The following is a 15386-nucleotide window of genomic DNA, read 5'->3' on the forward strand; positions in this document are numbered from 1 at the left end:
TTTTATATTCTTCATCTGTGCTGACATTCCTTAACAGGAAATGTTCTTTCTCAACTTTCTTATGAATATTGTTCGCTGGTGGTACACTGAAGGAGATTTATACAAAGAAAAATAAGAGTGGGTAGGCAACATTGTACTCAGATAAAAAAAAAGGTAATTACAGTAGATTTACATTTGTCATAACATTATCCAACTTGTTATTCTGTAATTATGAAAGAAAAACCTTCACAAAGGAAAGAGGAGTTTTAAATAATTGTGTTTATCATCGTATGTGATATATGTGTGGCAGTCTGGGAAAACCTGTTATGGCTGAATTCTGGAAAACAGTCAAAATCAGTCTGTCTAATGTGAGCCTTCTAGGCCGGGACAGGCAGAACACAGACACTGGGAGGCCGAAGTGGTGCCGAAAGCAGTGTTATTTATTAAAGGTTAGGAGTGTGAGTGCAAGGGAGAGGAGTGAGATTTGGGAAGATGCTGTCTTGCAAGTGAGGGGTGCGATGAGGGGGCTGGAGCCATAGAGGAGGCCGTGGAGGGTCGGGAGAGGTGCAGTGCAGCCGGGGAGATTCTTATCCACTGTTCTCATTGCCGTCTTTCGCATCAGCATCTGGAATGTGAGTGTGAGAGAGAGAGAGAGAGAGAGAGAGAGAGAGAGAGAGAGAGAGAGAGGGGGAGAGAGAGAGAGAGAGAGAGAGAGAGAGAGAGAGAGAGAGAGAGAGAGAGAGAGAGACGGGTTAGTACACATGCATATGGACCGCAAACTCACCCCTCTGCGGCCGCTGCTCCATTTTATAGTGGCAGCTCTTCTGCTGGATGGTAGAGAGAAGCTCCTCCACTCAGTGGCCACCAGCCGTGTGTGTTTCTACCGCCCTGCCTTGCAGCCATGTGCCCTCTTGCTGTCCAAAACAATCGAGGTGCTGAAATGGCGCTGTCCGTTCAGCACCTCGCCGGCAGTTGTGTGAGGAGCGCGCTTCATGTTGTGTGTGTGTGTGTTGCAGACTCGCCATCACTCTAAAGATATGTAAAATCTTGTTGAGTGTGCTTTTCTTATTATATGATCATTATATTAGAGCAATGCTATGTCTCCCATCTAGAAAGGATGGCCAGCGTTGCTCTCTTGACTCCCAGCCATAGATGGCAGTAGCATTTTCGGAATTCAATTTGTCCTCCCAATGTTCGTGCATACACTGTTGTGCCACCCGGGACACTCGTTTGATTACATTTTAAATGTAATGAGAGAGCAGCTGTCTAAATGTCCATGATGCTTCTGCACCATCATATCAAAACAGAGAGGAATATTCACTTATACACTCTGTACAGATAATAGCAGGCAAAGTTTTCAAATGTGTAACAGACCTAATAAAAAGACACAGATTGAACAGAGATTGGTGGAGTGAAGAGGTGATAATGAGACTTTGTGTTTAAATGCCATGAGTGACTTTTAGCTCAGGTGATGAGACAGAGATTAACGTGGTTGATGCTGATAAACAAAGTGATAACTCATTTTCTATTTGTCCATACAATTTCTATATGGGTTATCCTACACAGGGTTGCAGGGAGCCTGGAGCCTATCTCACGGAACCATTTTAAACATATAATTCTTTAAATTTTGTCAGTAATATAAATAGGTTATTAATGTAGAGCTAGGGTCTTAATCAGAATGAAATATGTAGATGCGATATTCTCTCTTGTAAATGTTGGAGGTTACCAGATTTTATTCCAGTTTCAACACACACACATATATACAGTGGGGAAATATATATATATATATATATTATATATATATATATATATATATATATATATATATATATATATATATATATATATGTGTGTGTGTGTGTGTGTGTGTGTGTGTGTGTGTGTGTGTGTATCCGAAGTGTTATAAGTCCGAAGTGTCTAAATCCGAGGGGTTTTCCCAGGCTGCCACTGATATACAGTATGCACAGCAGAGAAAAAAATTCTTTCAGTCCATCAAAAGCAATGTGTAGAAAATTAGATATCACTGGAATATGCTGATATTGAGAGATAGACGAGCAAGATCATAGCAACAGATGTGACTGACATCTGGAACAAACGAAGTGAACATGACAGATGGTTAAGAAAGAAGAGGAGAGATCTTAGGCTTTGCGTGTGCAGACCATAGTGCTTCTGCTGATTATGCTGATATTACACTCCGGCACAATCTCTAGTCTTGCTTCATGTCCCAGATAACCACATTGTCCATAAAAAAAAAAACAACAACAACATAAAGGCAACAGAGTTAATCATATCATCAGTCTTTGTTGGTTGTTGTTGAGCCATCAACCCCTTTATAGAATATACGGCAAAGTCTTAGATCATAAAGACAGAATGTGTTGCTTCCTTTGTGTCTCACACCTGCGCCATAGACCTCATATGTGAGGAACAGCACTAAATGTGCCGATAATAAAGCAGACCTGTGATGATGGCAAGCAGCTTATTTTGCCAACTGAGCGCCAGCAAAACAGTGGTGCTGCATCAGAAATGATTCCTTTATTTAAGCATTTTGTACAAACATGTATTTGCTGCCCAATGTATTTTTACAGTGAGTAATGATAGAGGTTAATATTAAAAGTACTGACGATATTCACAGTGTTTGTGAAAAGTGTATATTAACATTTATTATGATATTTTGTCATGCTATCTTTCAGCGCTAATATATAGTTTTATTTTACCTGCGTTTTGCTTTTGTAATGCGACAAACCTAGCACAGAACATTCAATCCTCATTTTCTTTTTCAATATACCTTCACAGCATCGGCCTTAACTGCCTCGCTTCCTTGGCCTCATTCTCCGCCCTTTCTGCACCTCTCCTGACGTTGGATTTTCTGTCCATTCAGAATGAATTGAGGCCCTGTTTTGTTGTAACGAGCTGTCAATTGCCTAAATGTAAGTATGCACAATTTACGCCACAGCCTCAGCCATTTGTGGAATGCTTTGACATTATAAACAAATAAAAAAGCACTACTGCCTGCAGGCTCTAGTGGCAAACTAATGCACTCCTGTGACTGGTGGGTGTGCAATGACCATAAAAATCCAACGGATCCCTATGTGGAGGGGGAAGGAGGCAAGAGGCATTTTTGCAACCATTCCCATCGATATGTGTTGCCCAGACTTGCAGTAGTACTTTTACTGTTAGAACCACTTGTTCTAGCACTCCACTGGCGCGATCAAAATAACTGCTGCTGACACTACAACTGCTTTTAAAACACTTTAAATCACTAACGCAGTTGCACACATTGTTACCAGAGAACTTCTGCTGTTGGTTTACGTCAGCTGGGACTCATGTTATGGAGTTTTGATGTGACTTTACCGGACTTTTGGGCTGTAATATTCTCTAACATATCATCTGGATGCTACCGTGTCCAAAAGAAACACGCACATTTTTTTTTCCACTATAGGACAAAATTATACTGATCTGGGACAATGGAGGTCCCTGTAGTGTCCACCTCCTTCTAATAGCTAAGGGTCAAATGCTTTCAAACTCATGCAGTTAGGCCTCTCGCAAGGTCCCAGTCAAGGTTAAACTTCCATTGTCATCATCTCCTGCTGTGCTTAGAGTCAGACAGAAAAATAGGACATCACGTGTGGTCCAGGGGAAGTGGCCTAGGAGTACTAGGAGTGGCCTGTATTGCTTATCTTGTGAGCCCGTGTATGTTTCATTCGTGAAGGTGTTGAAAACAGTTTTGGTTTTAAAGCAATAAATTGTATAATAAGCTCTCTTATTTGCTGGTTTTTCAGCATTTTAGTGAAAATTTAAATCAGTGAACAATCCTGAATGACCATCTGCAATGGGTTGGCACCCCATCCAGGGTGACCCTTGCCTTGTGCCTGAGTTCCCTGGGATGGATGGATGGATGGATGAATGGATGAATGGAATGACCCAAATGCATATTTACAATTACTGGGTTGTAGAGAGAAGGGTAAATTACAGATTGCCATTAATGCCTGATGCTAATGTGGAACACTATGTGCTTTTTAAAAATAGCAAAAAGGAGATGATAAAGGAGGACGTCTGATAACCAACGTTAAATCATCAGGATTTTCCAGGTGCAGCAATTTACGAACATTACAATCACCCAAAATTTATTTTACATATATCAATCCCATTTTTATCTTATTTAATTTTTAAGACAACAGTATAAGGTTCAAGTTTCCAGCTTGCAAAACAGCCTACTTGTACTTCAAGGTATATATATATATATATATATATATATATATATATATATATATATATATATATATATATATGTGTGTGTGTGTGTGTGTGTGTGTGTGTGTGTGTGTGTGTGTGTGTGTGTGTGTGTGTATATATATATATATATTTATATATATTTATATATATATATATATATATAATTTGATGATAAATTAATTAATTTCCCATTTTAGTGTGTACTAAGAAGAACCAAAAAAATATTATAACATTTGTATAGAAGTATAATTTTAAGCAATGTACACAGATGTATGTACCATGGAAAAAATAAACAGATTCCCTTCTTTAAATTCTAAAGAGGCATTATTGTAGCCTATATATTTTGTCTACATTCTCTGAGATCTTTTTTATTGGTGTGTAAACTAATGTGGTCTGATTTGGGGAAGGCCTGCAGTTCTTTCCCATTCTTCACAGATGGATAGGGAATCGTTCTCACTTACCCTTCATTTAATCCTGATTCCATTCCTTCCCGAAAATGCTTGTTTTAATGATACTAAATCTACCATGCTTAATTCGACCAGTGAACTATATCATTAGAGCTGGAACTGAATTTCTATCGATGCCTGGAGCAGTCTTGGTCCATTGGCACGTAGCAGAGAGAGAGAGAGAGTTTGAAAGACAATAGGAGTGAATGAACATATTAATGTGCAGGTCTATAGAGTATGATCTTCAGCCTCCATGACTGGCTTTTATACGGAGTGTAATTGCATAATGTAATTGACACCCATAATATGTGTAGAACAGCTGGGCAGCATGGAGTACCCTTCAGAAACAACGGCTACCTGCATCATCCCGAACAAAATATGTTACACTTTGCTTTCATTCTCTTTATTAGAGCGCATCCGAACAACAGTCCCCTGTACACCCTGGAATGTAGATGGGAAAGCAGGCATGCAAGACAGCACTGCTGAACTGAGAAGTATTGTGTATAGCAGAGATTCTGAAAGTTGGGTTCAGAGACTCACAGGGGTCCATAAAGCATAGGTGTTGTTCTTGTTGTTGTTTTGTTTTATTTGTTACAGTGTTGAAAATTACAACACATCATTATCAAAACTATGATATTTATTATTAAGTACTTATAGCTATTAGTCTCTTTGACTGGTCACTTGACAAATAATGTCAACTTGGACCTAAGTTGTTCTATCAGAGGTGACCGTACTTTATATACTTTATTTATATGGATTACAAAAACTTCATAGCTCCGATAAATAGTCCACATACTTTTATACACATTTACTGTAAATAGCAAGCCTAATTCTGTATTTGAATAGCTTGATTATGTTCATAAAGTTCATTTTTGCTGATGGGGGTCTTTGGAATTTGTTATACAAGTAAAGTTATCCATGGCTGCAAAACGTTTGTGAACCTCTGGTATCTGGAAGAGAACATGTTTATAATTAAATACATGATGTGGCAGTCATGGTTCTTTACATGAAACAAACATGAACTGAAACATTTTCAGTTCATTCAGAAAGATGACTGATTGTGCTTATTTAGTTAATCTTATAATATTTAAGTGCATATCAAATTGGATATTTTGTGTATATATCCTTTGATATTTGGTATTTATGTTACAAATAAGGTCTATTTTAAAGATAACGGCCTGCTCAGTCTGAGACATTACTTCAGTTTTAATTTTTTTCGATTCCTCGTACTGATGTCATGAGTGCAATGCGGCTTAGTCTCACAGGACCAATAGGCCTTTTGGCAATGCATGCTTAAAAAAGATCACCTGTTGACCAAATGACCTGCTCTATTTCTTCCAGTGCCCATGAGACACTTATTAACGTCTGTACAAGCCAATTTAAGCAGTGGAAGACCCCACTTTCTTTTAACGAACTAATCACTTTTGGGATTCATTTTAATTATAATGAAATTTTATTGGATTTCTGATTTTGAGACAAGATTCATTTATGTTACAACTGTTGTCACTTGATGTCTGTATACACCCTAATCTTGTTTTTTTTTTTTTTTAATTTTTTTTTTTTTTTTTTTTATCGATTTAGGATGACAGAGAGCTGCAGTATGTCCTTTTCACCTGATGAAGGTTAGATATGAGCTGACTGCTCTTGGCACTGGTACTGACATTTTTTGGGGTTGGCATTTAATCAGCGTAGAGGGGTCACATAACCTGATCGCAGTTGTCATTTACCCCCCTGGGGGACAGGGGCTTAAATACCGCAGCAGTAGCACTGTAGTGGGCTATGTGGTCCTGATGCTTTAACAAAAGTCAAAAACACATCAGCTAGGAAAAGTCATAACGAGCTGTCACGCATCACCTCTGTCAGGGAGCTAATTACTCGGCATCACCATTTTCTGTGCTAGCATTTATCGCAAATTTGAATAATTCACCTAGCAGATGGTAAGAATGTCAAGCAGTGACACTGATTTATTTATCTTTACCCTTTTCCCCCGGGTGGAAGCTATGAGCCTGTCAGCGCTGCATTGTTTTAATAATTCTGCGTTCCATGCTGATTCGTATGGATTTTTGCACTGCTGCTACCACCTGGAGGTCGTAACACCTTCTCTTTTCCATAATCCCAGCCGTGCTGAAATCCCAGCACCTTTTAGACTTTTTTTTTTCAAGGTTGAACTCAAGAGTGGAGGGCTGTGACCGTATCTATGTTTAAGTGCAACCGTGTATGCCTTCATCTGCTCCGTTGTTGCAGGCGTTAGCCTCGTTATCCTCTCTCGGCTCCTGAGCGTTCCCACCCAGCCTCAACACGTGCTCTCACGCTGAAGTTTAAAGGCGAGAAAACACAGTTGGCTCTATTTATGTCAAGAAGAGCTTGAGCAATACTATTTTTAACCCTATTTAAAACAACAGGAAATCAATCTCCTTCTCCTTGATCTAGTCATCTCTGTCAAGGCATCAAGATGCAGGTCTGGTTTAGTCTCTGTGTTATCTCTAGAGGTGTCTGAAGCCTGTTCCTATGAAACCGATTTGATCTTTGTCTCTAGCTGCTTTCTGCAATAGTGGCTGCTCTCTTAATTACGGTGTGTAGTTGCATCATGGTTGTTGCAAATTGTCATCCTATGACAGCTAGTTTCAGATCATCAGTGTGCCTGCATGGAATATTTGACTGCCTCAAATCCCTTTCTTTTCAGGCAGATTAGGGAGTTCATAGCTCAGGATGAATGTGGATTTTGAGATTAGTCTAAAAACAGCTACTTTTGCGGCATTTATTTATTTATTTTAAATAGAGTTAAGAAAATCTATATAGGTTTAGTTTGTTTGAATTGAACCCTGATGTGTTTTTCCCATTAGTGTGGTTCATTTAAACATGTGACCACAAACCCTACACTTGCACTAGGGTGTAGAGGAAAATAACCGGCCAAAGCATATAGCTCAAGCGGTGTAGAAATTCAATGCATTATGGATATTTGAACAGACAAACAAAACAAAACAAACCCAAGCATACACAATGCATACACATAATGATTTTATGCTTTAATGATCATTATTTATATAATTATCTACAACCCCAGTTCCAAAAAAGTTGGGATGGTGTGTAAGACGTAATTAAAAACAGAATGCAATGATTTGCCAATCTCATAAATCCATATGTTATTCACAAAAGAACGCAGAATACATATCAAATGTTTAAACTGAGGAAATGTACTATTTTAAGGAAAAAATAAGGTAATTTTGAATTTGATGGCCGAAACACGTCTCAAAAAAGCTGGGACGGGGCAACAAAAGGCTGGAAAAGTAAGTGCTACTAAAATGAAACAGCTGGAGGAACAACTAATTAGGTTGGCAACAGGTCAGTAATGTGATTGGGTATAAAAAGAGACAGAGTCTAACCAATCTGCAAAAAAATATCTACAAATTGTGGAGCAATTTCAGAATTTCATTTGATATGTTTTTGATATGTTTGACATTATGAGATTTTGCAAATCATTGCATTCTGTTTTTATTTACATTTTACACAGCATCCCAACTTTTTTGGAATGGGGTTGTATTAAGTGTTGACCACTCCTATGTATTTGTACTATGGACTATGGCATATCCAAAAAACCTACGTGCACTTGGGAATGGTTTTTTTCACCTTTTTCCATCAGTGTATTTCTGGCCAATGAATGACAGAAATTTATGAGGACATCAGCTCTACACACCCCTTAGTGTTTTTTTTGTTTGTTTGTTTGTTTTGTTGTTGTTGTTGTTGTTGTTGTTGTTGTTGTTGTTGTTTTAAATCATGTGCAGTTAGGGCTGGGCGATGTGACAAAAATATAATATCACGATACATGAGGACATTTCTACGATACACATTGTATATCACAATATATAATTTAGCTAACAATCTCTCTGCAAAACAGTAGTAAAATAAATCAAAAACTGTTAAACTGAGTTTGACGATACTTTTCTTTAATGCCTTCAAAGATAAAGAAGATTACATTTTTTTAAATTATGTTAAATCAATGACATCTATTCAGTACCATTTAATGTGTAATTATTAAAAACATTTTTTTAAAAATGTATCAGCATATAAACAATATCTCAGAACAGAATCATTGATCACAATATTGATATTATATCGATATATCGCCCAGCCCTATGTGCAGTGTAAAGCCAAAAGTATACCAAGAGTATCAATGATTCAGACTCGGCAGACAGATTAACTGTGAATGTAAAAGCACATCAATTTATGTTTTACACATTCTGCTCAGGCCATATCACTGTAAGTGGCAGTTCTGATATGTTTTATAATATGATCCAGACTGGATGTATTTGATGGATATTGTAATGTCTATTTGAACAGTATGTGACACAAGGAGATTCCCTGGGGAGCTGTAAGCAGGTAGAAAGAAACAAAGAGGGGGAGAAGAATGATCCAGAGAGAAAGGAAGAATGAGTGAGACAGATGAAGCCTAATCACACTGTAGAGCTGCACATTGTGAGCTGGTTATGGCTTGGCACTGCTCTTTGTTTGGACTCAAAATGGCCGCCTTGTTCCAGCTGAAGGAGTGCCATGGCCAGACTCTGCCCCATCGACTGCACCTCCATATTGGGTGTGATTAATGACCCCTGCCCGGGAGAGGATTCACTCATTAAAATCTCAATCGAAGGCCACACAATGCTTCTGTGTTCTGCCTTTGCTCACCACCAATGCTGTGACACAATTTCACATTTGTTCTTGTGGTCTAAGCCAGAGGCACGTAGGGTAATTAATAACATATGTAAGAATGACAGCAGATGAGCACGCTGGCAAATAACCCCATCTTGTATTCCTTCCATGCTGGAAAGACACCTACCGCCCTCTATTTTTACCATCTTGAAAGGCGAGTGAGCAGTTTGTCCCAGTAGGATGCAATTAGGCATTAGTTGCCTTAGTATTTTTTGTGTGCTGTCCGGACAGCTAATTCCTCTTAAGATAAATCTCTGTGTCCTCCTTGCTAAAATTAATGCACAAGCCTTTACCTATGCTCCTGATGCTGGATAACTTGCAAACAGAAAATGCAGCGAAGAGAAAGTGGAGAAAAACAGAATATTTTTTACATGCACATGTATAATCCTTATGGTTTAATAGGAGTGATGAATTGTAATGCATTACATAAATCATATTTTTGTTTTATTGGCATGTTAAGGATGTTGCAAGAAAAAGGCACCAGCAATAACATTAGATATTGTATAATGGATTATGAATTAGGAGACATTTTCAGTGTTGCATTTTTAATATAGTTGGATTTGTCCAATTTCTGGCACAAACAGATACTTTATTAAATTAAATTATTAAATACAGTATTAAAGTATAAAATTATAATAAGGTCCTGTGTGGTGGCCTGGTAACTTTCACACAGTCAAATTTGGACATTTTCTACTAGATATCATTCTGAGAGCTGCAGAATATTGCTGTGTCTGAATATCCTTGCTATGCTACTGTACAGTAGGCAAAAGGCAGTAAGCCAAAGGAACCGTATGTCCAAATTCTCAGTATTCATAAAAACAGTAGGTGAGAAATACCTGGATGACCTACTGCTTACGTTCAGATTCTACAGTATGGAACCAGTCGACGTATGGCATGAAGAGATGTCAGAATCAAAAATGGTATAAGGCAGCGCGTTGACTCTTTATAAGTTGTAGGTCACATGACAATGCCAACATGCCGGATGTAGTATGTCCAGATTGTATTCATACTACACACATATACTGATCGGTACGTACTGTATCAATGACCAAGCAGTGGGTACTATCACAGTATGTTTATATGATTTCGAACTCAGCCTGTGTTTCTCTTTTGCATGTATTTAAAAGCATAAGTTCTAGCATTTTAAAATCTAGTTACTCCCAAAAGATGAAAACGGGAAATAATGTGTTTTACAAAAAAAAACAAAAAAAAACTTTTCTGCCCCACTTACTTTTACATATATTTTTAAACAATTATAAGCGTACGTGGAAAATTTGTGACTTTGATTGTCAGCCTCATCCTCATCAGTCTGTTTCATCACCTGAGCTAAATCTCAGCATTTAAACACGAGTCTCATCATCAACTCATCACTTATTCAACTAATCTCTGGTTGCTCTTACATCAGTGGGGAAATAATTACTGATTAATTCAGTCAGTTCAGTTCTGTTGACTGAATTTCTTTTATTAACGCTTCTTTATTAGGTCATTTAAACCTGTTTAAATCAATGCCCACGATCAGTACAGTACAGAGTGTACAGAGAAATGCTCTGCTCTTTCTGGTGATGATTCACAAACTGAACTGCTTACGGTTATATCCATTTCATTGTACCGCATAAATATACAAACATCTGTTCATGCGAAAAGCACAATTTTTTTATCAAGGTTGGGTTAAGTATTACCGGTGTTGTCATACGTTGATTAACCATTGGGAAAATCTCACCGTCATATCTCTAATGAGCTAGCATATTCGGTCTCCAGCATTCGCATGTATATGAATGGAAGTCAATGGAAAAAAATGTTTAGTGTGACAGTCCCTTAATCCACCATGCCCCCCCCCATACATGACATTTTGGTAAAAATATATTTATATTGGATTAAAGTCGAGGTGTTAACGTATTTAATTGTTAGAAAATTTTGGATTTTGAAAACCTGATTTTTTTTGTGGCTGTATTGCAGAATTCAAATTTTTGAAGATATAACTACAAAAATGTAGCATTTAACTTAAAATCATAAAAATGAGAAAGTTCAAAACAGCAAATCAGTTTCATCAGAGGTGTTTATTTCATGGCCTTTGAGTCCAGAAAGACATGAACACACTATATTCTGTATCAGTCTCTACCCTGTCATAGTCAGTGTGTTGTCTAACTGAAGATTGTATTATGCTGTTCAGTGAAAGCAATCTGTACTGGAGCCAAAATGTGTTCACAGAAGAAAAAGAAAAAAAAAGAAGTGCTGTCTTTGCCTGCTGCAAACCTACACAACCCAAAGCCAAAATATATGTTCTCATTAAAGTGAGACCAGTGCAAAGCCGTCAGGCAAAACATATCAGTGTGATAATTCAGAGCGCTAACCTCAAACGCATATCCATCACCAGTGTAACAAAATAGTTTCCCACAGCAGGCAAAGTGTCAGTACGGCTGTAATTTTACAGCACCGTAGAGGACCAACACAAAATTGTTTATTATTAAGCTCTGCAGTTTGTGATAACAGGCTTTGTATGCTGATTGCTATATTATTTAAAAATTCAGATTTATACAAATTCAGATTTAGAATTATATGGTGAACGCAGGCCCACATGCAGGGAATAAAGTGAGCTCAGACAAAATACCTTTTTTGCTGCTTGAATTCGCTGATGTGCTAGGAGCCGTGGCTGCCGTTATTGGTTGTTAATTTTGCCGTTATTAAATTAGATGACTCAGGTAATAGATGTTTTTGAGGTGGTTGGATTAGAGAAGTTGATGTTCAGAGGTTATTCAATGCAGCAGACTAGAAAGTTGAGGCAGAGAATTCACGCCATGGCTAGGTTTGTTCCTGATTCTTCATCATTTTGCACTCATTTTGGTCAACATGTCTGGAGAGAGATGGAACACAGGCACCACAGGCGTTTAATCCGTCTCAACATCACTCAAGACGAAATCATACAACTAATTGTTTTTATACATCTTTCAAAACACACAAAAAACTTTTTATGAAAACACAAATTAAAATGCATTTGCATCGGTTATCGCCTTTATTTTTTTAACCTGATAAAGGCACTCATCTCTTTTGTGTCTCCACAAAAGCTTCTTCATCTGGAAGCTCTGGACTACATATCTCCATGTAGGGAATGTGGACTGCACTGTAAACCCTTTGCTTGTTGTACTACTGTTGTAAACACATTACATTGCTAGATCTGCTGCCACGACAAATACTGACAGTGATACTCATTTATCAAGCTGGATTCAAACAGATTTATGTGTAAATAACTCGGCGGCTTCAAGTCATATAATTTACATGGAATACGGCACTTTTACATACGGATTATTCTCAAGTTGAGTTTAAATTGCTGATTTTTATGATGTTTACAGCATTTTGCAAACGGCCTTATTAAGAGCAAATTATAAAAGTGCTTTGGAGTCTCTATCAAAAACACATCCTCATGCTAGTTCACTAGGACAGGGAATAAGAACACTTGGTGAAAACCAGTTGCTTAATATTATTGCCATTAATTAAAGAATATAAAAAAAGAAAGAAAGCGAGCGAACACAAACTCATAAATTAAGACAAATAAAACTATAATAACAAAAGAAATGGTGCAGTATAAATGGAGGACGGGCCTATCTGAGCCTAGAGCATTTCCCAGAGGACTTGGGGTACAATATTAATATTATTATATATTTTTATTGGTATAGAAATGAGTCAAACTTCCACTTCTGCTTTTCCATCTTTACCCTGATTGTTCATGTCGTGTTTCCAGCTGCCTGTGCACTTGAACTAGATGCAAATGAGCATGTGATCAACATACGCACACAAGTACGAAGAAAATCAGGCTTTCCAAAACTTTTGTAAATCCAGCATCCACCATTTTTTAGTTCTGTTTGGCTTAGACAAACATGTGAACACTTAAAAACTTTACTGAGATATTGATAAATGTAGTCCAATGTAAGCCACTTTATGGAAAAGTTGTTCTCAAAAAAGATCTTGTTAAAAAATAATGTAAAAAAATTATTTATTTTTTTTCCTTTTGGTTTTTGTTAGATATGTAAATACACTTTTTTATGCAAAGAATTCATAATACATTTTTACTTTAAATGTTACTTTCTGCTTGTGCGCTGTTTATAAGTTCGATGTGCGTGTGTGCGTGTACATATGGGTGTGTGTGTGTGTGTGTGTTTGAGATCACATGCATTCCCCATGCCAGACGCCAGTTACCATTAACCTTGCCGTGCTCACTTGAGTGAGAGCTCAGTGATTGATCTGCTGCCCTAAATTTCACCATCTCTCCCTCCCTCTCTCTGGCTCTCCTGTCCTGTTCTCCCGGGCTGGATCATCGGAATGGGAGAGCATGCAGGACTGCTCCAATTCGCTCCTACCCCTAGGCTCTGTCTTTTCTTCCTCTGTCTGGAGTGGATTGGAGAAGTGACCTGGTTATGCTGCAGTTTGGGCGTGTGCTGATTTGGTTCTCCTCCAAGCCATCTCACCGCCATCATCTTACCACCTTGACACCACAGCTTCTCTGTTTCTCCACTCCAAAAGCCTCCTACTGCACTAACAGAGACCTAGCATGTCATCACACTCCTTTCAACTGGAGTGTAAAAGGCCCCTCAGCTCCACCATCTGAGCACACCTGACACAACTTCCCCTGCAGACAAACTGCTTATTTGTCTATTTGTCTGATATGAAGACACATCAATACATTCTGGAGTCCAGTATATTCATCAGTTTTTATTTTTTATTATTATTTTTTTTTATTTTACATTCATTACAGAAATTATAAATAATTAGTGGCCTTGTTGATGAATGCTATATTTCATTCCTTAATGACATCTTTTACACATTAATGCCAGCAGTTAATCAATGGTCGTTGCCAGCAGATCTCAAACTGACCTTGGAGTATTCCCGTAATGAATCCTTATTAAAAGCATCATCTGCTACATTGTGTTGACTACAGTCTGCTCTCTCTCTCTCTCTCTCTCTCTCTCTCTCTCTCTCTCTCTCACACTCACTCTCTCTCACACTCACTCTCTCCATTGCTATGGCTTGCATTTTATTTCTGACCTAATGATTTTTGCTTCATAATATTGTTCTTTTTTGGGGACTGAGTCTCCTATTAAGGTACAAGTGCTTTTAAGGAACTGTCTCGCATAACGTCACCCTATAAAGTAAATGTCTACCAATAACATAATCAGATGTTTATGTTTAAAAAATTAAAAAATACCAATCTTTAGGAATATTTTACATAGTTTTATGTCAAATCTATTTGTCTATCTTTGTCTATTAAAAGCACAACAACATTATCATAGACAACAATTTCATGCAATATAACAGTTACATATTTTTATTGTTTTCAGCTATTTATCCTCAGAGAATTTTTTTTTTTTTTAGTTTAGCTAGTAAATCCTGGTCAGTGGTTCCATTTGAGAAGCATTTTAGTACTGGAACAGTGCCAGTTTTGCTGGCTGACAGACGTGACTTGTTGTTGGTGGAAAAGTGTCGAAAGGGTTTGTGATCAAATGCTGGCTCTGGATCCAAGCCCATTTCAGGACAGGATTTTAGGGTTTAGGACAGACGTAGCTGCTTTGAATCACACTCACACGAGCTAAAACGGAAAACACATCCACAAAGTAGTACTATATCAAGATACAGTATGTGATGCACTCTTATGTTGTTATAGTTTTGTTCTTACCGTTTGGTATCCATTCATCCATTCATATTCAGTAAACATTTTATCCTGGTCAGAATCGTAGTGGATGACCCTATCCCAGTAGGTAGGAGGTAGGAATACACCCTACTGTACATGGGACGCCAGTCCATTGCAGAGCATGATGTATACTAATTCAGACACTCATTCACACCTATTAGCCACTTAGTGTAGTCAATCCACCTGCATACTAATGCTTCTGGGAGGTGGGAGGAAACCGGAGAACCCGGAGTAAACCCATGCAGACACAGGAAGAACATGCAAAGCTCTACACAGACAGTAACCCTAGCTCAGGATTGAACCAGGGACCTTGGAGCTGTTAAAGTTGTGTTTTGTTTGTGTAC

At 37.9% G+C, this 15386-nt stretch overlaps 1 protein-coding gene across 1 annotated transcript in view; it reads left to right on the top strand.

The window, feature by feature from the left end:
• tenm2a (teneurin transmembrane protein 2a) overlaps positions 1-15386 on the top strand; it is a 342195-nt gene that overhangs the window by 76421 nt on the left and 250388 nt on the right. The window lies entirely within an intron of this gene.

The sequence above is a fragment of the Ictalurus punctatus genome, chromosome 8, assembly GCF_001660625.3.
Source record: "Ictalurus punctatus breed USDA103 chromosome 8, Coco_2.0, whole genome shotgun sequence".
NCBI classification, from domain to species: domain Eukaryota; kingdom Metazoa; phylum Chordata; class Actinopteri; order Siluriformes; family Ictaluridae; genus Ictalurus; species Ictalurus punctatus.